The 27500-nt window shown below is 43.7% G+C and overlaps 1 protein-coding gene across 1 annotated transcript in view; it reads right to left on the bottom strand.

Annotated features, from left to right (window-relative positions):
- Positions 1 to 27500, bottom strand: part of LOC135517153 (catenin delta-2-like) — a 586832-nt gene that overhangs the window by 164198 nt on the left and 395134 nt on the right. The gene's annotated exons all lie outside the window — the stretch shown is intronic.

The following is a 27500-nucleotide window of genomic DNA, read 5'->3' as shown; positions in this document are numbered from 1 at the left end:
AGAATACCGTATTGACTACTCCAGAGAATACAGTATTGACTACCCCAGAGAATACAGTACTGACTATCCCAGAGAATACAGTATTGACTACCCCAGAGAATACAGTATGACAACCCCAGATAATACAGTATTGACTACCCCAGAGAATACAGTACTGACTACCCCAGAGAATACAGTACTGACTACCCCAGAGAATACAGTATTGACTACCCCAGAGAATACAGTATTGACTACCCCAGAGAATACAGTACTGACTACCCCAGAGAATACATTATTGACTACCCCAGAGAATACAGTATTGACTACCCCAGAGAATACAGTACTGACTACCCCAGAGAATACAGTATTGACTACCCCAGATTGACTACCCCAGAGAATATTACAGTATTGACTACCCCAGAGAATACAGTACTGACTACCCCAGAGAATACACTATTGACTACCCCAGAGAATACAGTATTGACTACCCCAGAGAATACAGTACTGACTGACTACCCCAGAGAATACAGTACTGACTACTACCCCAGAGAATACAGAGAATACAGTTGACTACCCCAGAGAATACCTGACTACCCCAGAGAATACAGTATTGACTACCCCAGAGAATACAGTACTGACTACCCCAGAGAATACAGTATTGACTACCCCAGAGAATACAGTACTGACTACCCCAGAGAATACAGTATTGACTACCCCAGAGAATACAGTACTGACTGACTACCCAGAGAATACAGTACTGACTACCCCAGAGAATACAGTACTGACTACCCCAGAGAATACAGTATTGACTACCCCAGAGAATACAGTACTGACTACCCCAGAGAATACAGTATTGACTACCCCAGAGAATACAGTACTACCCCAGAGAATACAGTACTGACTACTCCAGAGAATACAGTACTGACTACCCCAGAGAATACAGTACTGACTACCAGAGAATACCAGAGAATACAGTACTGACTGAATACTGACTCCAGAGAATACAGTACTGACTACTCCAGAGAATACAGTACTCCAGAGAATACAGTACTGACTACCCCAGAGAATAGACTTTGTAACCTGATCCCTGCAGATGTTTACCTTGACCAAAAAATGGGATTTATGTTTCCTCCTTCTTCTGGTAGATAAATACAGCCCTGTATGTGAATGGATTGTATCTGCTGCAATGATAACTGTTGGTTAGAAAGATAGAAGGATCAGGGGAGGACAGAGACGGAGGGATGGAGAGCAGAGATAAAGGGATGAAGGTAGAATGAGATGGAGGGATGAGGGAGTTAGAGATGGAGCAGGGGATCCCCGAGCGTTTAAGGGATTTAAACAGAGAGCCCCTCACACAGGAGATTAGATCACGTGTGCGTGTGTGCATGTGTTTGTGTGTGTGAGCGTGTACACATGCGTGCATCTGTGTGTCACAGTTAATAGAACGTAGAGTGATCTGCTGATAAGATAAGTGTGTGTGTGGGTGCGTGTGCTTGTGCGCGTGTGTGTGCATGCGTGTGCATGTGCGTGTGTGTGTGTGTGTGTGTGTGTGTGTGTGTGTGTGTGTGTGTGTGTGTGTGTGTGTGTGTGTGTGTGTGTGTGTGTGTGTGTGTGTGTGTGTGTGTGTGTGTGTGTGTGTGTGTGTGTGTGTGTGTGTGTGTGTGTCACTATGTTCAATAGAAAGTGCAGTGATTGACTGATAAGATAAGCATGGTCAGCCTCCATTAATTAAAAGCAGACAAAAGCCCTCAAATGAAACACCAATCATCTCAACACACTTAGCTAATAACATAGACACAGGTAGCATCCCACATTACACTCTATTCCCTATATAGTGCACTACTGTTGATAAGGGCCTAAAGGACACTGGCAATACAGGGACACAGGCCAGACTGGCAAAAGCTAAACACCATGAAACAGGCCATTATATATTTAGGATTCACCTTTTACCCACGACACCCTGAACAGAAAGACTGCACAGGGTGAATGGCAGATCTGACACCCTAAACGTAAAGACTGCACAGGGTGAATGACAGATCTGGGACAGGGTAACAGACCACTGTTGTGCAACTAGACATTTGATGCCTGAACACGTTCACCGTACACACAGACAATCTCTCTCTCTCTCTCTCTCTGTCTCTCTCTCTCTCAATTAATTGAAATTCAATTCAAGGGTTCTATTGGCATGGGAAACATATGTTTACATTGCCAAATCAAGTGCACTAGAAAATAAACAAAAGTGAAATAAACAATAGAAAATAACGTTAAAAATGACAAATGTCATATTATGTGAAAATAGTTAAAGTACAAAAGGGAAAATAAATAAACATAAATATGGGTTGTATTTACAATTGTGTTTGTTCATCACTGGTTGCCATTTTCTTGTGGCAACAGGTCACAAATCTTGCTGCTGTGATGTCACACTGTAGTATTTCACCCAGTAGGTATGTGAATTTATCAACATTTGGTTTGTTTTCTAATTCTTTGTAGATCGGAGTAATATGAGGGAAGTATGTGCCTCTAATATTGTCATACATTTGGCAGGAGGTTAGGAAGTGGAGCTCAGATTCCACCTTATTTTGTGGGCAGTGTGCACATAGCCTGTCTTCTCTTCAGAGCCATGTCTGCCTACGGTGGCCTTTCTCAATAGCAAGGCTATGCTCACTGAGTCTGTACTAAGTCAAAGCTTTCCTTATGTTTGGGTCAGTCACAGTGGTCAGGTATTCTACCACTGTGTACTCTCGGTTTAGGGCCAAATAGCATTCTAGCTAGCTCTGTATTGTTGTTTATTCTTTCCAATGTGTCAAGTAATTATATTTTTGTTTTCTCATGATTTGGTTTGGTCAAGTTGTGTTGCTGTCCTGGGGCTCTGTGGGGTGTGTTAGTGTTTGTGAACAGAGCCCCAGGACCAGCTTGCTTAGGGGGCTCTTCTCCACGTTAATCTCTCTGTAGGTGATGGCTTTGTTATTGAAGGTTTGGGAATCTCTTTCTTTTAGGTGGTTTTAGAATTGAACTGCCCTTTTCTAGATTTTGATAATTAGCGGGTATTGGCTTAGTTCTGCTCTGCATGGATTATTTAAAGTTTTTACATTGTACAGTACACTGAGGATATATTTGCAGAATTCTGCATGCAGAGTTACAATTCGGTGTTTGTCCCATTTTGTGAGTTTTTGGAAGGTGAGTGGACATCAGACCTCACAAACATGAAGGGTAATGGGTTCGATAACCTTTTCAAATATTTTTTGAGAGATCCTAATTGGTAAGTCGAATTTTATGTTCCTTTCGATGGCATAGAATGCCCTTCTTGCCTTGTCTCTCAGATCGTTCACAGCTTTGTGGATGTTACCTGTGGTGCGGATGTTTAAACTGAGATATGTATTGTTTTTTTGTGTGCTCTAGGGCAACAGTGTCTAGATGGAATTTGAATTTGTGGTCCTGGCAACTGGACCTTTTTTGGAACACCATTATTTTTGTCTTATTGAAATGTACTGTCAGGGCCCAGGTCTGGCAGAATCTGTGCAGAAGATCTAGGTGCTGCTGTAGTCCCTCCTTGGTTGGTGACCGAAGCACCAGGTCATCAGCAAACAGTAGATATTTGACTTCAGATTCTAGTAGGGTGAGGCCGGGTGCTGTAGACTGTTATTGTTGCCTCGCCAATTCGTTGATCTATATGTTGAAGAGGGTGGGGCTTAAGATGTATACCTGTCTCACCCCACGGCCCTGTCAAAAGAAACGTGTGCGTTTTTTGCTAATTTTAACCGCACATTTGTTGTTTGTGTACATTGATTTTATAATGTCGTATGTTTTCCCCCAACACCACTTTCCATCAGTTTGTATAACAGACCCTCATGACACATTTAGTGAAAAGCTTTTTTTTAAATCAACAAAGCATGAGAATACTTTGCCTTTGTTTTGGTGTATTTGTTTCTAGATTAGGGTGTGCAGGGTGAATACAATTTGACATTTGCTCAGTACATTCTCAGTACATGTTTTTCACTGAGGAAATGTATGAGTCTGCTGTTAATGGTAATGAAGATGATTTTTCCAAGGTTGCTGTTCGCACATATCCCACAGTAGTTATTCGGGTCAAATTTGTCTCCAGTTTTGTGGATTGGGGTGATCAGTCCTTGGTTCCAAATATTGGGGAAGATTCCAAAGCCAATGATGATGTTAAAGAGTTTAACCTGTTGATGCTCTGGGGGCGCTATTTCATTTTTGGATGAAAAACGTTCCCGTTTTAAACAAGATATTTTGTCACAAAAAGATGCTTGACTATGCATATAATTGATAGCTTTCGAAAGAAAACACATCAGAAGCTCTTCAAAGGTAAATGATTTTATTTATTTGGTTATCTGGTTTTTGTGAAAATGTTGCGTGCTAAATGCTACTCAAAATGCTATGCTAGCTTTGCATACTCTTACACAAATTAGTCAATTTCTATGGTTCAAAAGCATATTTTGAAAATCTGAGATGACAGTGTTGTTAAGAAAAGGCTAAGCTTGAGAGCAGACGCATTATTTTCATTTTATTTGCGATTTTCAGAAATCGTTAACGTTGCGTTATGCTAATGAGCCTGAGGCTTTAGTCACGATCCCGGATCCGGGATGGGGAGTTCCAAGAGGTTTTAAGTATAGCCAATTGGAATTTGTGGTTGGAATATTTTAGCATTCCATTGAGGATACCATCAACACCACAGGCTGTTTTGGGTTGGAGGGTTTCTATTTTGTCCTGTAGTTCAGTCAATGCAATTGGTGTTCTGGTAGTCTTTAATATTTGAATCTAAGATTTGTATTTGATAATGTATATGTTTTTGCTGTTTGTTTTTTGTTATAGGGCCAAAAAGATTGGAGAAGTGGTTTACCCATACATCTCTGTTTTGGATAGATAACTCTTTGGGTGTCAGTGGGCTGATTGTGAATGCTCTGAGAGAGTCTGGGTTGAGTCTCTCTCTCTACTCTAAGGAGAGTTGTTGACATATCTCATTTCCGATAATGTAGCTATGGCTAGCTAGCATTTCTTCAATTCTAATGTGAGAAGTATCTGACTCTGGAGAAGTTTCTGACCCAATAGAAAACATGTAGCTTGTCTGGTCCCAAAATGCCCTGGGAGTGACAGGTCCACACAGGAGGCTTGGCGGCCCGGGCAACCGGCAGCGACTAATCTGATTGGACAAGGCCTGTCAGGGTTGATGACTAATTGGACAGCTCGGTTTGGTGGTTGCGCATATTAAAGCACATGCTAATTAGTTACCCTTCAATCATCATCAATCTCTGAGGGACTGAGAGCGAGAGAGAGAGAGAGGGGGGAGGGTCTCTCTTGGTCTCTCTCTGTATTTCTGTCTCGTTCTTTCAACCCCCCACCCCCTTCCCTCTCGATCTCCCCTGTCCCCGGGCCATACTTCAGCAAATGTGGTCTATTTAAGCAGTGATCTCTCAGGCTGAAGTCAATACACAGCATTCAGTAATTACACTGATAAACACAACACAATGAGATGCAAGAGGAGGAAAGATGGAACTTAGCGATGAAGCTTTAATTAAACCTAGTCCGAAATGAAGATAGTGGAAAGATCCAGGAAAAAACGAACACCATTGATGGTTACACTGAGGAATGTGGGCACATAAACTGCGGTGTTGGATGCACACACACACACACACACACAGACACAGACACAGACACAGACACAGACACAGACACAGACACACGCACACACACACACACACACACACACACACACACACACACACACACACACACACACACACACACACACACACACACACACACACACACACACTTCACACTTCACACAAAATATAAACACACCCTCATGTGTACATAAAGACACACATTCACTCTGACTTTGTGTGTGTATGTGTGTGTGTGTGTGTGTGTGTGTGTGTGTGTGTGTGTGTGTGTGTGTGTGTGTGTGTGTGTGTGTGTGTGTGTGTGTGTGTGTGTGGAGGTCAGTAAGGGCTGACAGAGCAAAACAGAAATCCCAGACACACAGAGAAATCAATAAAGAGAGCGAGAGAGAGCTTTGGCAATGTAAACATGTTTCCCATGCCAATAATTAAATTGAGAGAGAGAAAGGAAGAGAAAGAGAGAGATAGAGGGAGAGGGAGGGATAGAGAGCGTGAGAGAGAGACAGAGAGAGAGAGAGGAAGAGAAAGAGAGAGATAGAGGGAGGGAGAGAGCGACAGAGAGAGAGACAGAGAGAGAGAAAGGAAGAGAAAGAACAAACCCCATTGTAAATGCAACCCATATTTACATTTATTTATTTTCCCTTTTGTACTCTAACTATTTGCCCATCGTTACAACACTGTGTATAGACATAATATGACATTTGAAATGTTTATATTATTTTGGAACTTCTGAGAGTGTAATGTTGAAATTGAGAGAGAGAGAGAGAGAGAGAGAGAGAGAGAGAAAGATAAATAGAGAGAGGGAGGAAGAGATAGAGAGAGAGGAAGAGAGAGAAAGAGATGAAGAGAAATAAAGAGAGAGAGCTGGTATTCCCCGCCTCCAAACTACTCAGGGCATATGCTAATTTGATATAGAGCAGACCTAACTCACTCTATTGAATTAATCAAAACAGGAACATTTTACATTTGGCTAGAAATTCAAAAGGAAATGATCTCAACAGAGAAAAATGTCCTCCTGTGCGCTACATATATCCCACCAATAGGATCCCCATACTTTAATGAAGACAGCTGCTCCATCCTGGAGGGGGAAATCAATCATTTCCAGGCCCAGGCCCAGGGACATGGACTAGTCTGTGATGACCTACATGGCAGAACTGGACAAGAACCTGACACCCTCAGCACACAGGGGGACAAACACCTACATGGAGGTGACAGCATTTCTTCCCCCAGGCACATCTATGACAACATAACAACAAAAACGGGTCACAACTCCTGCGGCTCTGTCCCACGCTGGGTATGTACATAGTCAATTGTAGGCTTTGAGGGGACTCCTACGGTAGGTACACCTATAGCTCATCTCTTGGCAATAGTACTGTAGACTACTTTATTACTGACCTCAAACCAGTCTCTCAGAGTGTTCACAGTCAGCCCACTGACACCCCTATAGTAGGTACACCTATAGCTCATCTCTAGGCACTAGTACTGTAGACTACTTTATCACTGACCTCAACCCAGAGTCTCTCAGAGCGTTCACAGTCAGCCCACTGACACCCCTATCAGACCACAGTCAAATCACAGTCTACTTGAACAGAGCAAAACTCAATCATGAGGCATTAAATCCAAAGGAACTGAATAATATTAAGAAATGATATAGATGGAAGGAAACTGGAAACCAACCAAAGAAGAAATAGGCAACAACAAATGCAATCCCTTTGAGACAACTTTGTGGCCAAAATATTTCCCTGTAATAGTGAAGGTGTAAACTTGGCAGTAGAAAACCTAAACAGTATATTTGACCTCCCAGCTCCCCTATCAAATCTAAAAAAACCAACAGAAAACCGAAGAAAATTAACAACAATGACAAATGGTTTGATGAAGAATGCAAAAACCTAAGAAAGAAATTGAGAAATCTGTCTAACAAAAAACATAGACACCCAGAAAACCTAAGTCAACCCCTTCACTGTGGTGAATCACTAAAACAACACAGAAATACACTACGGGGAAAAAGGAACAGGGGCGGCAGGGTAGCCTAGTGGTTAGAGCATTGGACTTGTAAGCGTTGCTCTTACAGCTGATGCTTAAAGTTAGAGAGTTAAATATAAGACTCCAGCTTCAGAGATTTTTGCAATTCATTCCAGCCATTGACAGCAGAGAACTAGAAGGAAAGGCGGCCAAAGGAAGTGTTGGCTTTGGGGATGACCAGTGCAATATACCTGCTGGAGCGCGTGCTACGGGTGGGTGTTGCTATGGTGACCTGTGAGCTGAGATAAGGCAGAGCTTTACCTAGCAAAGACTTATTGATGACCTGGAGCCAGTGGGTTTGGCGACGGATATGTAGTGAGGGCCAGCCAACCAGAGCATACAGGTCCCAGTGGTGGGTATAAAATGGAGTGCACTGTGATGGACGCATCCAGTTTGCTGAGTAGAGTGTTGGGGTGTTTTGAAAAATGACGTCGCCGAAGTCAAGGATCGGTAGGATAGTCAGTTTTACGAGGGTATGTTGGCGTGGTAGTGTAGCAGGAAGATCAGAACGCTGTGAACCAAGAGGTTGTGAGTTGAATCCCAGTTGAAGACATGTTAAATAAAAATGACTATCTGAATAAGCATGCACAATGTAATCATGTATGTCAAAATGAATCAAATATGTAAGTTGAAAAAACTCCCGAGCATTGCCAAAAGAAAGAGCTGTGACTCGATCAGTGGTTCACCAAACAGGGCCTCGATGGGCTTGGCAACACTAACAATGGGTGATGTGCAATGAAACTAGGGTGCGCGTGCCCTGGGATAAACTTTTTTTGATTGTTTCTTTGCGACCATCAGGTGACATCCAAGGGACAAAGTGGTAACTAAACAAAAAACCTCCAGAGGACCATGACACAACATCCTCACGACTTTAGGCAACCATTTCGTGATGTCCTGGGTACTGCCTAAGGACTCATTATTGTTTGCAGCGTAATTACTGTTGGTGTTGCTATTTACCTGTAAAATTACTGTTGGTATTGTCTTATTTACCTGCATAATCACAGTTGCTGTATGTGTTTAATTAGTCCAGTGTTTATCTGGGTAGGCAGTAGTGTGTGTGTGTGTGTGTGTGTGTGTGTGTGTGTGTGTGTGTGTGTGTGTGTGTGTGTGTGTGTGTGTGTGTGTGTGTGTGTGTGTGTGTGTGTGTGTGTGTGTGTGTGCGTTCGCGCGTGTCAGGAATGTTCATCAGCAGATTTTGGATCATGCCTTTTCTTCTTCAACAACATTGTGTTTGAGGTTGCGAGCATGTGTGTGTGTGTGTTTGTGTGTGTGTGTATATATGGAGTGAACACCTGCATATCAGCGTAATGCTCTATTTGATTAGTGATCCAATTCTGTTTGTTTAGATAATTGCTTGAGAGCCTGCAGCCTTTTTGTTGCCTGGGAAATGATTTAATGGACATGCATACAAATGTCATGACCTCTCTCCCTCCTTCCCCTGCAGATGATAATGAGTCATTAGGATGTCCCCATTGTGTCATGGTCCCCTTGAGATTGTGTCTTGTTCCCAGTTTGTCCTGAGGACGTTCTTGAGAGGCTGTGTCATGGTCCCTGGAGATTTTGTTATGTTCCCAGTTTGTCATGAGGACGTTCTTGAGACGCTGTGTCATGGTCCCTGGAGATTTTGTTATGTTCCCGGTTTGTCCTGAGGACGTTCTTGAGAGGCTGTGTCATGGTCCCTGGAGATTTTGTTATGTTCCCGGTTTGTCCTGAGGACGTTCTTGAGAGGCTGTGTCATGGTCCTCTGGAGATTTTGTTATGTTCCCGGTTTGTCCTGAGGACGTTCTTGAGAGGCTGTGTCATGGTCCCTGGAGATTTTGTTATGTTCCCGGTTTGTCCTGAGGACGTTCTTGAGAGGCTGTGTCATGGTCCTCTGGAGATTTTGTTATGTTCCCGGTTTGTCCTGAGGACGTTCTTGAGACGCTGTGTCATGGTCCTCTGGAGATTTTGTTATGTTCCCGGTTTGTCCTGAGGACGTTCTTGAGACGCTGTGTCATGGTCCCTGGAGATTTTGTTATGTTCCCGGTTTGTCCTGAGAACGTTCTTGAGACGCTGTGTCATGGTCCCTGGAGATTTTGTTTAGTTCCCGGTTTGTCCTGAGGATGTTTTTAGGACGTTTTTAAGATGTTTTTAGCACTTTATTGGGATTTTGTGTCACACAACAACAACAAAAAATACCCGGGCAACGCACACCCTAGTTCCATTGCACATCACCCCTTGTTACTGTTGCCGAGCCCATCAAAGCCCTGAACCACGAATCCAGTCACAGCGCTTTGTCTTTTGGCAACTCGAGGGTCACCCAGACACACACAGTGCTTTTAACATAGTGTGTTCAACTTACATAATTGACACACTTTGATATACGTGATTACATTGTGTATGTTTCATCATACAGTCATTTTTATTTAACATGGCCTCACCTGGGATTTGAACTCAAAATCTGGTCCCGATCTTCCTGCTACTCCTACATGTCTGTATCAATGACTGATTTCGCCAGTAGGCCTATTCCTACACTTTGCACTTCAAAGTTAATCTCAGCTCTGTTAAAAACACACTGAAGAAAAACTACTATATTTAACACAGTGATTGAGGAGTAACATTTGAAACATAATAATATACACCAGCAACATTAAACAACTAGACTGAAAACCTGAACTCAAATAGCTGGAATAAGTAAATGAAGTCAATGAGAGAAGAGTCAGATTCATTGATAACTAAAATAGCAGTGCAGATGGCACTCTTTTGCTACAGTGCCTTGCGAAAGTATTCAGCCCCCTTGAACTTTGCGACCTTTTGCCACATTTCAGGCTTCAAACATAAAGATATAAAACTGTATTTTTTTGTGAAGAATCAACAACACGTGGGACACAATCATGAAGTGGGACGACATTTATTGGATATTTCAAACTTTTTTAACAAATCAAAAACTGAAAAATTGGGCGTGCAAAATTATTCCGCCCCCTTAAAATTAAGTTAATACTTTGTAGTGCCACCTTTTGCTGCGATTACAGCTGTAAGTCGCTTGGGGTATGTCTCTATCAGTTTTGCACATGGAGAGACTGAAATTTTTTCCCATTCTTCCTTGCAAAACAGCTCGAGCTCAGTGAGGTTGGATGGAGAGCATTTGTGAACAGCAGTTTTCAGTTCTTTCCACAGATTCTCGATTGGATTCAGATCTGGACTTTGACTTGGCCATTCTAACACCTGGATATGTTTATTTTTGAAGAAAAGCAGGCCCAAACCATGATGCTGCCACCACCATGTTTGACAGTGGGGATGGTGTTCAGGGTGATGAGCTGTGTTGCTTTTACGCCAAACATAACATTTTGCATTGTTGCCAAAAAGTTCAATTTTGGTTTCATCTGACCAGAGCACCTTCTTCCACATGTTTGGTGTGTCTCCCAGGTGGCTTGTGGCATATTTAAACAACACTTTTTTATGGATATCTTTAAGAAATGGCTTTCTTCTTGCCACTCTTCCATAAAGGCCAGATTTGTGCAATATACGACTGATTGTTGTACTATGGACAGAGTCTCCCACCTCAGCTGTAGATCTCTGCAGTTCATCCAGAGTGATCATGGGCCTCTTGGCTGCATCTCTGATCAGTCTTCTCCTTGTATGAGCTGAAAGTTCAGGTCTTGGTAGATTTGCAGTGGTCTGATACTCCTTCCATTTCAATATTATCACTTGCACAGTGCTCCTTGGGATGTTTAAAGCTTGGGAAATCTTTTTGTATCCAAATCCGGCTTTAAACTTCTTCACAACAGTATCTCGGACCTGCCTGGTGTGTTCCTTGTTCTTCATGATGCTCTCTGCGCTGTTAACGGACCTCTGAGTCTATCACAGTGCAAGTGCATTCATACGGAGACTTGATTACACACAGGTGGATTGTCTTTATCATCATTAGTCATTTCGGTCAACATTGGATCATTCAGAGATCCTCACTGAACTTTTGGAGAGAGTTTGCTGCACTGAAAGTAAAGGGGCTGAATAATTTTGCACGCCCAATTTTTCAGTTTTTGATTTGTTAAAAAAGTTTGAAATATCCAATAAATGTCGTTCCACTTCATGATTGTGTCCCACTTGTTGTTGATTCTTCACAAAAAAATACAGTTTTATATCTTTATGTTTGAAACCTGAAATGTGGCAAAAGGTCGAAAAGTTCAAGGGGGGCGAATACTTTCGCAAGGCACTGTAAGTGCAGAGATGTATTATACAGTAGGTAATGAATGTGTAGGGTACGTCTGAAATTCTACAGGAAAAACTGGGAACTATGAAAAGGTCCCCCAGGGGACGTTCCATTTGACCGTCACGCAACGTACCAAGGACTAGTAAAATAAAAGTCTTACGAATGTCCTAAAACAGTCCTGACATGGTACTCAGGGATGTCCTGATAACTTACAGGGAACTAGACAAAGTTCCCCCTGAGAAAGTTTCCTTGGGACCATCCTGTGACTTTCTTAGAACGTTCTCCGAACCTCAGTTGGATTACGTTACGCCGTAACCCCTACGGGACCTAATGGGAACGTCGCTGAATGTCCTCAAAACTGAGGATAGAGTCTTACTATGACATCATTAAGACACAGCAACAGAAACAGACAGTACAAAGTTATACCCACATTCACAAACTATGTGAGTTAGAAAAGGTTTCAGAGTCAACTGTCAGATTCCTACTCTTTGTCCTGTAAGGTTAACGGTCTTTCCTCTCTCATTAGCATCAGCAATACAGACCTTAACATCTCTATTCACCATGTGAACACGCTCGGTCTCTGCTTCTGCAGAAAGGCCATGATCCTGAATTAACCTACACACAGATAACTACTAATCACAGTCCACACACAGGGACAGTGTGTGTTAAACACTCTGTATTATTTAGGTATGCTCTGGCGACTACTAATTGTGTGGATAGTAGGATCTCAAAATGGAAGCAAGGCAGAGAGAGAAAAAACACAAGTGAACCAATCAAATCACCTCACAACAGCCACTTAGCCAATCTGAACGTGTGCAGAGAAAGTAGTGACTGCAGAGGTGGATAGATGAGCCAATGTCATGAAATCACTGTCCTTTGTCTGCTGATTAGGGTGTGTGTGTGTGTGTGTGTGTGTGTGTGTGTGTGTGTGTGTGTGTGTGTGTGTGTGTGTGTGTGTGTGTGTGTGTGTGTGTGTGTGTGTGTGCGTACTAAAAGTCCTCACAAGAAAAGTAAACCAACTAAAATTCAGATAAGTGAAGACATTCTGCCGGGTCCTCACTTGTAAAACATTATATTTTAGGCTTAAAAATAAGGTTAGGTTAAAGGTGTATATTAGGTTTTCTCTTCTCTACCTCTTCTCTACCTCTTCTCTTCTCTCCCCTTCCCTTCTCTACCTCTTCTCTTCTCTACCTCTTCTCTACCTCTTCTCTTCTCTACCTTTTCTCTTATCTTCTCTTCTCTCCACTTCCCTACCTCTTCTATTCTTCACCTCTTCTCTCTATTCCGTAATTCTCCTCTAACACTCCTCTACCTCTTCCCTACTTTTTCCATACCTCTTCTCTTCTCTAACTCCTCTCTACCTCTTCTCTACCTCTTCTCTTGTTTCCGCTACCTCTTCTTTTCTCCAACGCCTCTCTTTACTACCTCTTCTCTCCTTCATCTCTCCCACTTCTCTTCAATCCCTCTTCTCTCCTCTACGTCTTTACTTCTCTACCTCTTCTGTACCTGTTCTCTTCATGTTTTCTTCTCTAACTAAACCTACAACTCTTCCTCTCCTCTACCACTTCTCTTTTCTTCTCTGCCACTTCTCTACTTTTCCACTACTTTTCTCTATCTCTTCACTTCTCTATGCTTTACCTCTTCACTTCTCTACCTCGACTCTTCTCTCACTTTTTCTACCTCGTGTCTTCTATATCACTTCTCTTCTCAACCCCTCCAACTTTTCTCTCCCCTACTCTACCTCTTCTCTTCTCAACCTCTCCTCTCCCATCCTGTCTCATCTCTATCTCTCCTCTCATCTGCCTGTTCTCTTCTCTAATCTACCTCTTCTCTTCTCTACATCTTCTCTTCTCTACCTCTCCTCTACCTTTTCTCTTCTCTACCTCTCCTCTACCTCTTCTCTTCTCTACCTCTCCTCTACCTCTTCTCTACCTCTCCTCTACCTCTTCTCTACATCTCCTCTACCTCTTCTCTTCTCTACCTCTCCTCTACCTCTCCTCTACCTCACCTCTTCTCTTCTCTACCTCTCCTCTACCTCTTCTCTTCTCTACCTCTCCTCTACCTCTCCTCTACCTCTCCTCTACCTCTCCTCTACCTCTTCTCTACCTCTCCTCTACCTCTCCTCTACCTCACCTCTACCTCTTCTCTTCTCTACCTCTCCTCTACCTCTTCTCTTCTCTACCTCTTCTCTTCTCCACCCCTCCTCTCCCTTATCCTCTTCTCTTCATCTATTCTTCTCTACCTGTCCTTTACCTCTACATCTACCTCTTCTCTTCCTCAACTCGACCTCTTCTCTTCTCTACCTCTCCTTTACCTCTTCTCCTCTTTACCTCTCCTCTCCCTCCCTGTCTCTTCTCTACATCTCCTCTCATCTACCCCTTCTCTTCTCTAATCTACCTCTTCTCTTCTCTACCTCTTCTATTCTCTACCTCTCATCTACCACTTTCCTATTCTCTACCTCTTCTCTTCTCTTCTTTACCTCTTCTCTACCTCTCCAATACATCTTCTCTACCACTTCTCTGTGTTCTACCTCTTCTCTCCATCTTCTCTCCATCTTACATTTACATTACATTTAAGTCATTTAGCAGACGCTCTTATCCAGAGCGACTTACAAATTGGTGAATTCACCTTCTGACATCCAGTGGAACAGCCACTTTACAATAGTGCATCTAAATCATTAAGGGGGGGGTGGTGACCTCTTCTCTTCTCTAGTCCTAGAAGGGATTACTTATCCTATCCTAGGTATTCCTTGAAGAGGTGGGGTTTCAGGTGTCTCCGGAAGGTGGTGATTGACTCCGCTGTCCTGGCGTCGTGAGGGAGTTTGTTCCACCATTGGGGGGCCAGAGCAGCGAGCAGCGAACAGTTTTGACTGTTCTCTCCATCTTCTCTTCTCTTCTCTACCTTTCCTTTCCTCTACCACTTCCTCTCCTCTAACTCTCCTCTACCTCTTCTCTTCTCTACCTCTCCTCCACCTCTTCTCTTCTCTACCTCTCCTCTACCTCTTCTCTTCTCTACATCTACTTCTTCTCTTCTCTACCTCTCCTCTACCTCTTCTCTTCTCTACCTCTCCTCTACCTCTTCTCTTCTATACCTCCCCTCTACCTCTTCTCTTCTCTTCTCTACCTCTCCTCTACCTCTTCTCTTCCTCTCCTCTACCTCTACCTCTTCTCTACCTCTCCTCTACCTCTTCTCTTCTCTACCTCTCCTCTACCTCTTCTCTTCTCTACCTCTCCTCCACCTCTTCTCTTCTCTACCTCTCCTCTAACTCTTCTCTTCTCTACATCTACTTCTTCTCTTCTCTACCTCTTCTCTTCTCTACCTCTCCTCTACCTCTTCTCTTCTCTACCTCCCCTCTACCTCTTCTCTTCTCTTCTCTACCTCTCCTCTACATCTTCTCTCCTCCACCTCTTCTCTTCTCTACCTCTTCTCTTCCTCTCCTCTACCTCTACCTCTACCTCTTCTCTACCTCTCCTCTACCTCTTCTCTTCTCTACCTCTCCTCTACCTCTCCTCTACCTCTTCTCTACCTCTTCTCTACCTCTTCTCCAGCTCTCCTCTCCTCGACCTCTTCCCTACCTCTTCTCTTCTCTACCACTTCTCTTATCTTACCTTCTCCAGCTCTCCTCTCCTCCACCTCTTCTCTACCTCTTCTCTACCCCTTCTCTACCTTTTCTCTACCTCTTTGTTAGAGCCGACTTGGACATATTATTTTTATAAAAGACAGAACACACCACATTTTTGAATATTTTTTTGATATAAGAAAAGTAAAGCTTTTTGTTTCACCATATCCCTGGATCTCATTGAATGTTTTTTCTTCAGTTTGGTAACTTTGTATGTGGACTGTATGTGGACTGTATGTGGATTGAATGTGGACTGAATGTGGACTGAATGTGGACTGTATGTGGACTGTATGTGGACTGTATGTGGACTGTATGTGGACTGTATGTGGATTGAATGTGGACTGAATGTGGACTGAATGTGGACTGTATGTGGACTGTATGTGGATTGAATGTGGATTGAATGTGGACTGAATGTGGATTGAATGTGGACTGAATGTGGATTGAATGTGGACTGTATGTGGACTGAATGTGGACTGAATGTGGACTGAATGTGGACTGTATGTGGACTGTATGTGGACTGAATGTGGACTGTATGTGGATTGAATGTGGACTGTATGTGGACTGAATGTGGACTGAATGTGGACTGAATGTGGACTGTATGTGGACTGTATGTGGACTGAATGTGGACTGAATGTGGACTGTATGTGGACTGTATGTGGACTGTATGCATCCGAAACAACCCCGCCTCAGGCCTGTGGCTATGGTCAACTGATAAAGAAGCCACTACAATTAAGTCAAAAGTCTCCATGAAGGATTCCTATCAGAAGGAAAGCTCCGGTAGAGACACACACTGGATATGGTTCTGTTTGTCATTGCATTTGAGGATTCCTTCAGAAGGAAAGCTCCGGTAGAGACACACACTGGATATGGTTCTGTTTGTCATTGCATTTGAGGATTCCTTCAGAAGGAAAGCTCCGGTAGAGACACACACTGGATATGGTTCTGTTTGTCATTGCATTTGAGGATTCCTTCAGAAGGAAAGCTCCGGTAGAGACACACACTGGATATGGTTCTGTTTGTCATTGCATTTGAGGATTCCTTCAGAAGGAAAGCTCCAGTACAGACACACACTGGATATGGTTCTGTTTGTCATTGCATTTGAGGATTCCTTCAGAAGGAAAGCTCCGGTAGAGACACACACTGGATATGGTTCTGTTTGTCATTGCATTTGGGGATTCCTTCAGAAGGAAAGCTCCAGTACAGACACACACTGGATATGGTTCTGTTTGTCATTGCATTTGGACTGTAAGGACAGCTCGCTTGGAAGGACTTGAACTCCTAGAATTCGTCAGCCGTGAGTAACCACTGCGAATGTATGAGCTGCCCTGTTCAGTGCAATCTTTTGGGCAAGCATATTATGGAAGTGTGCTTATTATAAATGTGCTTATAATTGGAACATTTTATAAACTTGGGAATGGAATTCAAAACACAGTGCTGTGAAGACAATTAAGAAGTTTGAGTTTGGCAAACACTGAGATCCTATGCAGAATGTAGCCTAATCATATGTCTAATTTTAGGCCTAACGTGGAAATGCAATGCATCAATGGAACGCAGAGAAGGAACAGGAAATTACATCAGAATGCTCATGAATCTGTACTAGAGCTGGTTACAGAGGAGGAACAGGAAATTACATCAGAATGCTAATGAATCTGTGCTAGAGCTGGTTACAGAGGAGGAACAGGAAATGACTTTCAGAATGCTAATGAATCTGTGCTAGAGCTGGTCACAGAGGAGGAACAGGAAATGACATCAGAATGCTAATGAATCTGTACTAGAGCTCATCACAGAGGAGGAACAGGAAATGACTTTCAGAATGCTCATGAATCTGTGCTAGAGCTGGTTACAGAGAAGGAACAGGAAATGACATCAGAATGCTAATGAATCTGTACTAGAGCTGGTCACAGAGGAGGAACAGGAAATGACTTTCAGAATGCTAATGAATCTGTACTAGAGCTGGTCACAGGGGAGGAACAGGAAATTACATCAGAATGCTAATGAATCTGTACTAGAGCTGGTTACAGAGGAGGAACAGGAAATTACTTTCAGAATGCTAATGAATCTGTGCTAGAGCTGGTCACAGAGGAGGAACAGGAAATGACATCAGAATGCTAATGAATCTGTACTAGAGCTGGTCACAGAGGAGGAACAGGAAATGACTTTCAGAATGCTAATGAATCTGTACTAGAGCTGGTCACAGAGGAGGAACAGGAAATTACATCAGAATGCTAATGAATCTGTGCTAGAGCTGGTCACAGAGGAGGAACAGGAAATGACATCAGAATGCTAATGAATCTGTACTAGAGCTGGTCACAGAGGAGGAACAGGAAATTACATCAGAATGCTAATGAATCTGTACTAGAGCTGGTCACAGAGGAGGAACAGGAAATGACATCAGAATGCTAATGAATCTGTACTAGAGCTGGTCACAGAGGAGGAACAGGAAATGACTTTCAGAATGCTAATGAATCTGTACTAGAGCTGGTCACAGAGAAGGAACAGGAAATTACATCAGAATGCTAATGAATCTGTGCTAGAGCTCATCACAGAGGAGGAACAGGAAATGACTTTCAGAATGCTAATGAATCTGTACTAGAGCTGGTCACAGAGAAGGAACAGGAAATTACATCAGAATGCTAATGAATCTGTGCTAGAGCTCATCACAGAGGAGGAACAGGAAATGACTTTCAGAATGCTAATGAATCTGTGCTAGAGCTGGTCACAGAGGAGGAACAGGAAATGACATCAGAATGCTAATGAATCTGTACTAGAGCTGGTCACAGAGGAGGAACAGGAAATGACTTTCAGAATGCTAATGAATCTGTACTAGAGCTGGTCACAGAGGAGGAACAGGAAATTACATCAGAATGCTAATGAATCTGTACTAGAGCTGGTCACAGAGGAGGAACAGGAAATGACTTTCAGAATGCTAATGAATCTGTACTAGAGCTGGTCACAGAGGATGAACAGGAAATGACATCAGAATGCTAATGAATCTGTACTAGAGCTGGTCACAGAGGAGGAACAGGAAATAACTTTCAGAATGCTAATGAATCTGTACTAGAGCTGGTTACAGGGGAGGAACAGGAAATGACTTTCAGAATGCTCATGAATCTGTGCTAGAGCTGGTCACAGAGGAGGAACAGGAAATGACATCAGAATGCTAATGAATCTGTACTAGAGCTGGTCACAGAGAAGGAACAGGAAATTACATCAGAATGCTAATGAATCTGTGCTAGAGCTCATCACAGAGGAGGAACAGGAAAATGCGAGCATTAACTATTATCAACCAAGAATAAGGACTTATGAACATTTCCTGAAAGAGGTGGAAAAAAAGCTGAAGTTGAGCCACAAATGCTCATTGAGCCACACGTCAGCATTTCCAATGTGTCAAAAATATAAAGTAAAACAAAGTATTCTAAGGCTGCTTCCTCAGTGTCCTCTGCACGTCTAAAAGCTGAGGCTGAGCGAGCAGCTCTACTAGCTCGCCGAGCATCATTACAGGACAAGCATACATTGGAACTGGAGAAAGCTCAACTGGAACAACAGAAAGCTCAACTGGAACAACAGAAAGCTCAACTGGAACAACAGAAAGCTCAACTGGAACAACAGAAAGCTCAACTGAATGTTAGGTTTGAAAAAATGGCATTGGAAACGGACGTAGCAGCATATAATGCCAGACTGAAGGTCCTGGAGAGTGTTGAGTCAACTTCTCAATCCCATGCTGTGGCAGCCCACTTACTAAGCCAAGAAGATGGAATAAACTCCTATTTTGAGAACCAGGAACCCGAGGTCTATGAGGAACCTGAACCATCACCTGTTGAGTTTGCTGCATTAGGTGCAGTTCCAAAGACCCCATTACAAAGGGTTTTACAACAACTGACAACAAAGCCATCAAAACCTATTCAGAAACAAGTTATAAACCACACCCTTCAGCAGCCAATATCAAGGTCTAGCAATCAACAAAGAATCAATACTGCGGGTATCAGCCATAATACCAGCCATGATAACCTCTCTACTGTCATGCAAAGGCAGAATGAAATTGCTGACCTCCTTGTACTACAGCACTAACAGGCCAAACTCCATGTTAGGGAGATACCTATGTTTGACGGTGATCCTCTAAACTTTAGGCCATTCATGTGTGCATTTGTGCATGGGATAGAAGATAAGACAAGCAGTCACCAGGATAGGCTCTATTACCTGGAACAGTACATCTCTGGTCAGCCCAAGGAGTTGTCTGCATATGGAAGCCAGAAGAGGCTATCCGGAGACTAAGAGCTTGTTAAAGGAACACTTTGGCAATGAAATCAAAGTCACCACTGCTTACATGGAACATTTTTGGAACTGGACTGTAAAGCTATGCAAGACCAACATAACATGGAAGAGCTTAATCTTCCCACCAACGTAAAGTTGAAAATGTCAGGCCAAAATATTGCAGGATCTGTTTTATGGAGATATTCAAGATCCCCTGTCCAACCAAAGGTTTTTAAAAACCAAAACAGTAGCAGACTTTAAACAGCAGTTCTAGTCCAAGAGTAGGGGAAGCAGCTTTGCCACTGCAGTAGCTGTAGTGGTAGATTGTCCTTTTAAAGGTTTTACAGAGTCGCAAACATTCAAAGTAAAGAGACCATGCACCTACCCTTCTGATGCTCCCAGTATCTCATGTGTATTTTGTGCTGGTGAGCATTTATTGGTTGACTGCCAACAGGTGAAGGCACAGCCACACAATGCCAAGGTTGAGTTTCTGAGATCAAAAGGCCTTTGTTTTGGCTGTTTGATGAGAGGACACTTAAGTAAATCATGTAAAAGAAGGAGGACCTGTCAGAAATGTCAAAGAAAGCACCCCACTATCCTGCACAACGAAGGAAGAGAGAGATTTAGATCTCTGAAGGCCGATACGAGGGTTGTAGCAGTAAAGCGGGAGGAGACTGTCAGCAGTGCTCTTGTTTCACTGGAAGCTGGTGAAGATACCAGGGCCGGTACTTGCAATTGTGCCAGTTCAAGTAAAGATGGCAAATGGAAGCAAGTCTGTGTTAACCTATGTGTTTCTTGATTCTGGTAGCTCAGAAACATTTTGTACGGAGGGACACATTGGCTGAAAGCTGAAAGCTAAAGGCAGTGAGATTGAAATTCTGCTACGTACCTGGGGGGCAGGAGAGTCCTACCAAGAGCTTGGAGATATCTGGAATAGAAATTGGCAATGTGGAATGTGACACATTTCTTGCATTAATAAAGGTATAATCCCCGAGTAAGATCCAAGTGATAAGAGGGAACATTCCCACTCAGAAAGATCTCAAAAGGTGGCGATACCTGAAAGAGGTTCAGTTGAAGGAGATTGAGGCTGAAGTTGAACTCCTGATTAGCGTAAATGCTCCAAAGGCAATGGAACCCTGGTAAATCATAAATAGCCAAGGCAACGGACAGTATGCGGTGAAAACACTCATTGGATGGGTGATGAGCAGTCCTCTTAACAATTATACCATGGCAGAAGAATCTGGGTGTCCTACGATGATGGCCAATTGTGTCTCAATGGCCAACCTGGGGGTTCTTCTTGTAAATCAGTATAACCATGTCTTACCTGAGAGAGAGAGAGAGAGAGAGAGAGAGAGAGAGAGAGAGAGAGAGAGAGAGAGAGAGAGAGAGAGAGAGAGAGAGAGAGAGAGAGAGAGCGAGAGAGAGAGAGAGTATGTAGAGAAGTGAGATGTCAGCTGAGGATCATTCGGTCATGGAGATGATATCAAGCTCCATAACCCTCAAAGACCGTCACTACTACTTACCGTTGCCCCTTCCCAACAAATATGTCATCCTGCCAAACAATTGTGACATGGCAGAGCAGCGGGCTCTAAATGTTATCAGGAAGTTCAAGAAGGATGCAGGTTAGGCTGCAGAGTATAATGGAAGAGGTGGAAGAGGTAATAACAAAAGGTCCCTCCTCAGAGGGAAAGGCAAGGTAGTCAGGGTAGGGCGTCAGGGTAGGGCGTCAGGGTAGGGCGTCAGGGTAGGCGTCAGGGTAGGGCGTCAGGGTAGCCTAGTGGTTAGAGCGTTGGACTAGTAACCGGAAGGATGACAGACATCAAAGAATTGTTCCTGCGATGCCTATGGTGACCGGACCTAACAAAATATTGGGGAGAATGACGGTACATCTTTTCGCTGCTATATTCTCTCCGAGTTCTGCAAACTTTGCACTGTGAAAGACGGCCGAAGGTAACTGGGAGAGGTACGATGAAGAGGTGAATCAAACAGTCAAGTCCAACTTCTACGTTGATGACTGTCTCAAGTCAGTGGCCACCGAAGAACAAGCCATAGCTCGCACAAACAACCTCAGAGATGTGTGCTCTCGGGGTGGGTTCAAATTGACCAAGTGGGTCAGCAACAGCTGCACTGTGCTGTTGAACACAAAGCCAAGCGGATAAAAGAACTGGACCTGTACAGAGAGAAGCTTGTTGAAAGAGCACTTGGAATCCGATGGAACATTGAAAGTGATGTGTTTCCCTTCCGAGTCTCTATCAAGAGCAGAGCCCTTACAAGAAGAGGTATTCTCTCACCTGTCAGCTCTGTTTATAATCCATTAGGTTTCATTGCCCCATTCATACCAAAGGCAAAGCAAATACTTCAAGAGCTCTGCAAGCTAAAGTGTGGATGGGACAAAGTCATCCACGAAGAACACTCTATTTCAGGGAAGAGAAGGCTCTCAGAGCTGGACCAGCTGTCCAGATTCCAGATTGACAGGTGTATGATGGGAACTTTGGTCAAGTCAAGACCACACAGGTACATCACTTCGGTGAACAAGGTTACGGCAAGTTACCTTAAATTCACAAATGGTATGGAAAAGGTCCACATCACATTCATGCTGGGGTAATCAAGGGTGACTCTAATCAAGTTGATGATGAACAAAAGACTGGAACTTGCTGCATCAACATTGGCAGTGCGAGTGGATGGTATGTTAAGGTTGGAGCTCTAGATTGAACTTGAGGAGTGAACTTTCTGGACAGACAGTAACAATAGCAAGAGATTCCATACCTTTGTGGCTAACAGGGTTGCTGTGATCCGTGACCTATTGAAAGCAAAACAGTGGACGTATTTGTACTCCAAACACAACCCAGCCGACGGTGTCTCAAGAGGGTTACATATTGAAACATTCCTGAACTCAAAGAGATGGCTCAAAGGACCAGAATCCTTGGAGAAAGCAGAAACAAAATGGCCGAAAGTCCCCGAGGAGCTTAGCTCCAGAGGTCAGAAAAGATGCTTAGCTCCATCCCTCCGGATGATCCAGAGGTGAGAGAAGACGTCATCGTAAACAGTACAAGTGTGGAAGAAAAGACTCAACATGGAACAGCTGGAAGAAAGCAGTTGCCTGGATGCTGAAACTGAAGACACTTCTTCTACATTTAAGCCAGAAAAGGAAAGTTCTCACAAAAACCAATCCAGGATCAGATCAGAGTTTAACAAACTGACTGAATAAATAAATTGACACGTTCAAACCGAACTTTTCAATTTATGCCTACGGAACTAAAGAATACTATGATCCTGCCCAAACACTCCTACATCTCCAGACTGATCTTACTCCATATCCATGAGCAGGTTGGGCACTCTGGGAGAGGTCACATGCTTTCCAGACTTCACCAGCGATATTGGATACCCTGTGCCAACACTTTAGCAAGAAAGATCCTTAAGTGCTGTGTCTTCTGCAGGCAGATGTAAGCTAGACCTGGAGAACAGAAGATGGCCGACCTTCCACAAGATCGGGTGCCACCTGATCTGCCGCCTTTCACCCATGTGGGCATAGATTACTTCAGGCACATAGAGGAGAAGCAAGGCCATGTTCATGTGAAGCGGTACGGTGTGATCTTTTTGCCTTGTGAGTCGAGCTGTCCATCTAGAAGTTGCTTGTTATCTGGATACTGATTCCTGCATCAATGCCCTGCACAGGTTCATCTGCCGAAGGGGCCCGGTAACAAGTATCAGAACACACAGAGAGCTAGGAGAAGTACTGAACGAAGGAGTGACATGGTCATTCATTCAACCCTCCCACTGGAGAACACCATTGGGGGAGGGGGGGGTTGATCTGACTGGTGAAAAAGATCCTCTATTCAGTCCTTAAAGAGCAAGTACTGGATGATGAGGCTATGCAAATAGCTTTTTTGTGAAGTTGAGGCTATCATGAAAGACAGACCAATCACAACTGTTACAAAATGATGACCCTAATGATCAAGAAACCCCTGACTCTGAAACATCTGCTTCATCTGAAAGCAAAGCCAGTCCTGCCACCAGAACTATTCCAGAGAAGCGACCTATACTCATCAAGGAGATGGAAGCAGGTACAATATATCCACCTCTTCTGGAAGAGATGGATCAGGGATTATCTTCCACTTATGCAGGAGCGGAACAAGTGGAACAAATCTTTGAACAATCTTTGAATCACGTGCTCCTCTGATTCTTGGATGTCATACTCTTACATTTTTGGACGTCAAACTCTTGACATTTTTTAAAATTGAACACCTGAACACTTCAACTCCGATACTGAGATCAACGGACTCTTGTCCTATATGGGACCTTGTACATTTCTATATAGTTAAGAACTGTAATATTGCTCTGGTATAGAATGTTTTATGTATTTGCTCTATTTTTGAATATGAAGTAATTGTTATGCATTCAGAACAGTTAACAATTAAGGGCCGATATGTTAGCCGACTTGGACATATTTTTTATAAAAGACATAACAAACAGAGCTCCATTTACGTTTGTGTAAATATATGCAACATGAATGTATATGATTAAATATTAGGTACTGTGTTAGAACCGATTTGGACATATTTTGACATTGCTCTCTTAGTTGATATTTTAAATTATTCTCTATTTTGGGTTAGGTCGGGGTGTGACTAGGGTGGGCATTCTAGTTTTGTTATTTCTATGTTAGCCTGGTATGGTTCCCAATCAGAGGCAGCTATCTATCGTTGTCTCTGATTGGGGGTCATATTTAGGAAGCTTTTTCCCACCTGTTTGTTGTGGGATCTTGTTTTTGTGTAGTGCCTGTGAACACTGCACTTACTACACGCTTTGTTTGTTCTGTATTGTTTTGGTGAGTTTAATTTATTAAACATGTGGAACTCTACGCACGCTGCGCCTTGGTCTGTTAACGTACCTTTATGATTTATATTGACCTGATTGTCCATTCATTGTACTGTGTGGTAAGTATGTAAGGTTAAACGCAGGAAGTTGTGCCTTCGGGGGGAGGAGTTCTAGCTAGAGGCAGGTGCGGTATAGTCTTTTGACCACACAGACATGTATATATACTATATGTCAAGTAATCTAAGATGATTGGCGAATCATTGATTGTCGAATCATTTTATGTTAAATATAAGAAGAATAAACCTTTTTGTTGCACCATATCCTTGGATCTCATTGAATGTTTCGTCCGTTTGGGCACTTCGTATGTGGGCTGTATGCGTCCCAAACAACACCACTTCAGGCTTGAGCATTTGCTATTGTCAACCAATAAGGAAGCCACGACACTCTTCTCTCCTCTACCTTTCTCTTTCCACCTCTTCTCTCCTCTACCTTTCTCTTTCCACCTCTTCTCTCCTCTACCTTTCTCTTTTCCACCTCTTCTCTCCTCTACCTTTCTCTTTTCCACCTCTTCTCTCTAACAGTTTTCTTCCCTTCCACTCCTCTACCTCTACAACTTCTTCTCTTCACTTCCCTCTACCTGTTTTCTTCCACTCCTCTACCTCTACAACTTCTTCTCTTCTCTCTACCTGTTTTCTTCCACTCCTCTACCTCTACAACTTCTTCTCTTCTCTTCCCTCTACCTGTTTTCTTCCCTTCCACTCCTCTACCTCTACAACTTCTTCTCTTCTCTCTACCTGTTTTCTTCCACTCCTCTACCTCTACAACTTCTTCTCTTCTCTCTACCTGTTTTCTTCCACTCCTCTACAACTTCTTCTCTTCTCTCTACCTGTTTTCTTCCCTTCTTCTCCTCTACCTCTACAACTTCTTCTCTTCACTTCCCTCTACCTGTTTTCTTCCACTCCTCTACCTCTTCTCTTTCAGTCTATTTTCAGTCAAAGTGGGGAAACAACATAGAACAAACAGCTTGTTATTTCACTCGGGACAGACAGAGGAATCCCTGGTTAACCAGAAGGAGCAGGTGGATTGCCACCACATTGAGGTGCCCGTTCTATCCTGGCTCTTCAGGAACCTCCCACTCTGCCTGCCCTATAAGAAGCTGAGCCCCCGGTTTGTGGGGCCATTCAATGTTCTCCGGAGGGTCAACAAGGTGACGTATAGATTACAGCTTCCCAGTGACTACCATATCTCACCCTCCTTTCATATTTCTCTCCTCGGGCCGGTAGTTGCTGGTCCCCTGGCTGAGACTGTCCACCACGACACCCCTCCGCTACCCTTGGACATCGAGGGAGGTTCCACCTATGCCGTCAGATCAATCCTGGACTCCCGACATCGTGCGGGTTGGCTCCAGTACCTGGTGAACTGGGAGGGGTACGTCCCGAGGAGCGGTGTTGGGTTCTGGTGAAGGAAATTCTGGATCCTAACATCATCTGTGATTTCCACCTTCACTGTCCTGACTGGCCCGCTCCTCACCCTCAGGGCCTTCTCCTTGGCTGGTGCTGTCCAGTGGCAGGAGCCGCGTGTCATTGTGGGGGGACTGTCACGTCTACTCCTGCTCATTTCACGCACCTGCTCCTCATGACAAGGCACACCTGGACTCCATTTCCTCACTCATTACCTCTCCTATATATGTCACTCAGGTTTATTCCCCAGGCAGTATTGATGTTTCATGTTCGTACGCTTCTCTTGTATTGTTCCATATTTAGTTTATTATTAAACTTGCCACCTGCACTTGCTTCCCGACTCCCAGCGTCTACGTTACACTGATCAAAGGCTTCCTTCTCTGAGTCATATAGAGCAGAGAGCTCTGCATTCATGTAGATACCGCTACTAAGGTGTGTTTCTGTGTGCATGCGTCACACACCACTCAAGTCCTTCAGAAGGATTAACCGGGACTAAACCCAGCCAGGGAGAGAAGGGGAGAGGGAGAGAAGGGGAGAGGGAGAGAAGGGGAGAGAGAGAGAATGGGAGAGAGAGAGAAGGGGAGAGAGAGAGAAGACAGGGAGAGGGAGAGAATACAGTGAGAGGGAGAGAAGGGGAGAGAGAGAGAGAGAGAGAAGACAGGGAGAGAGAGAGAAGGGGAGAGGGAGAGAAGGAGAGAGGGAGAGAAAGGAAGAGAGGGAGAAGGGGGAAGGGAGAGAAGGGGAGAGGGAGAGAAGGGGAGAGGGAGAGAAGACAGGGAGAGAGAGAAGACAGGGAGAAAGAGAGAAGACAGGGAGAGGGAGAGAAGACAGGGAGAGGGAGAGAAGACAGGGAGAGAGAGAGAAGACCGGGAGAGAGAGAGAAGACAGAGAGAGAGTGAGAAGACAGGGAGATGGAGAGAAGACAGGGAGAGGGAGAGAAGACAGGGAGAGAGAGGGAAGACAGGGAGAGAGAGAGAAGACAGGGAGAGAGAGAGAAGACAGGGAGAGAGAGAGAAGACAGGGAGGGAGAGAGAGAGAAGACAGGGAGAGAGAGAGAAGACAGGGAGAGAGAGGGAAGACAGGGAGAGGGAGAGAAGACAGGGAGAGAGAGAAGACAGGGAGAGAGAGAAGACAGGGAGAGAGAGAGGAATACTACTATTAATGACATCTCACTTCTTCTATTCAGTGCTTTTGGAAAGTATTTAGACCCCTTGACGTTACAGCCTTATTCAAAATGTTTTCAATTAGATTTTTTTCTCTCATCAAGCTACACACAATACACCATAATGACAATTCAAAAATAGGTTTTACAGAAGAATTCAGACCCGGTACTCAGTACTTTGGTGAAGTACCTTTGGCAGTGATTACAGCCTCGAGTCTTCTTGGGTATGACGCTACAAGCTTGGCACACCTGTATTTGGGGAGTTTCTCCCATTCTTCTCTGCAGATCCTCTCACGCTCTGTCAGGTTGGATGAGAGGCGTCGCTGCACAACTATTTTCAGGTCTCCAGAGATGTTCAAGT

Source organism: Oncorhynchus masou, chromosome 28 (assembly GCF_036934945.1).
Source record: "Oncorhynchus masou masou isolate Uvic2021 chromosome 28, UVic_Omas_1.1, whole genome shotgun sequence".
NCBI lineage: Eukaryota > Metazoa > Chordata > Actinopteri > Salmoniformes > Salmonidae > Oncorhynchus > Oncorhynchus masou.
This window is presented reverse-complemented; position numbering and strand designations above follow the sequence as displayed.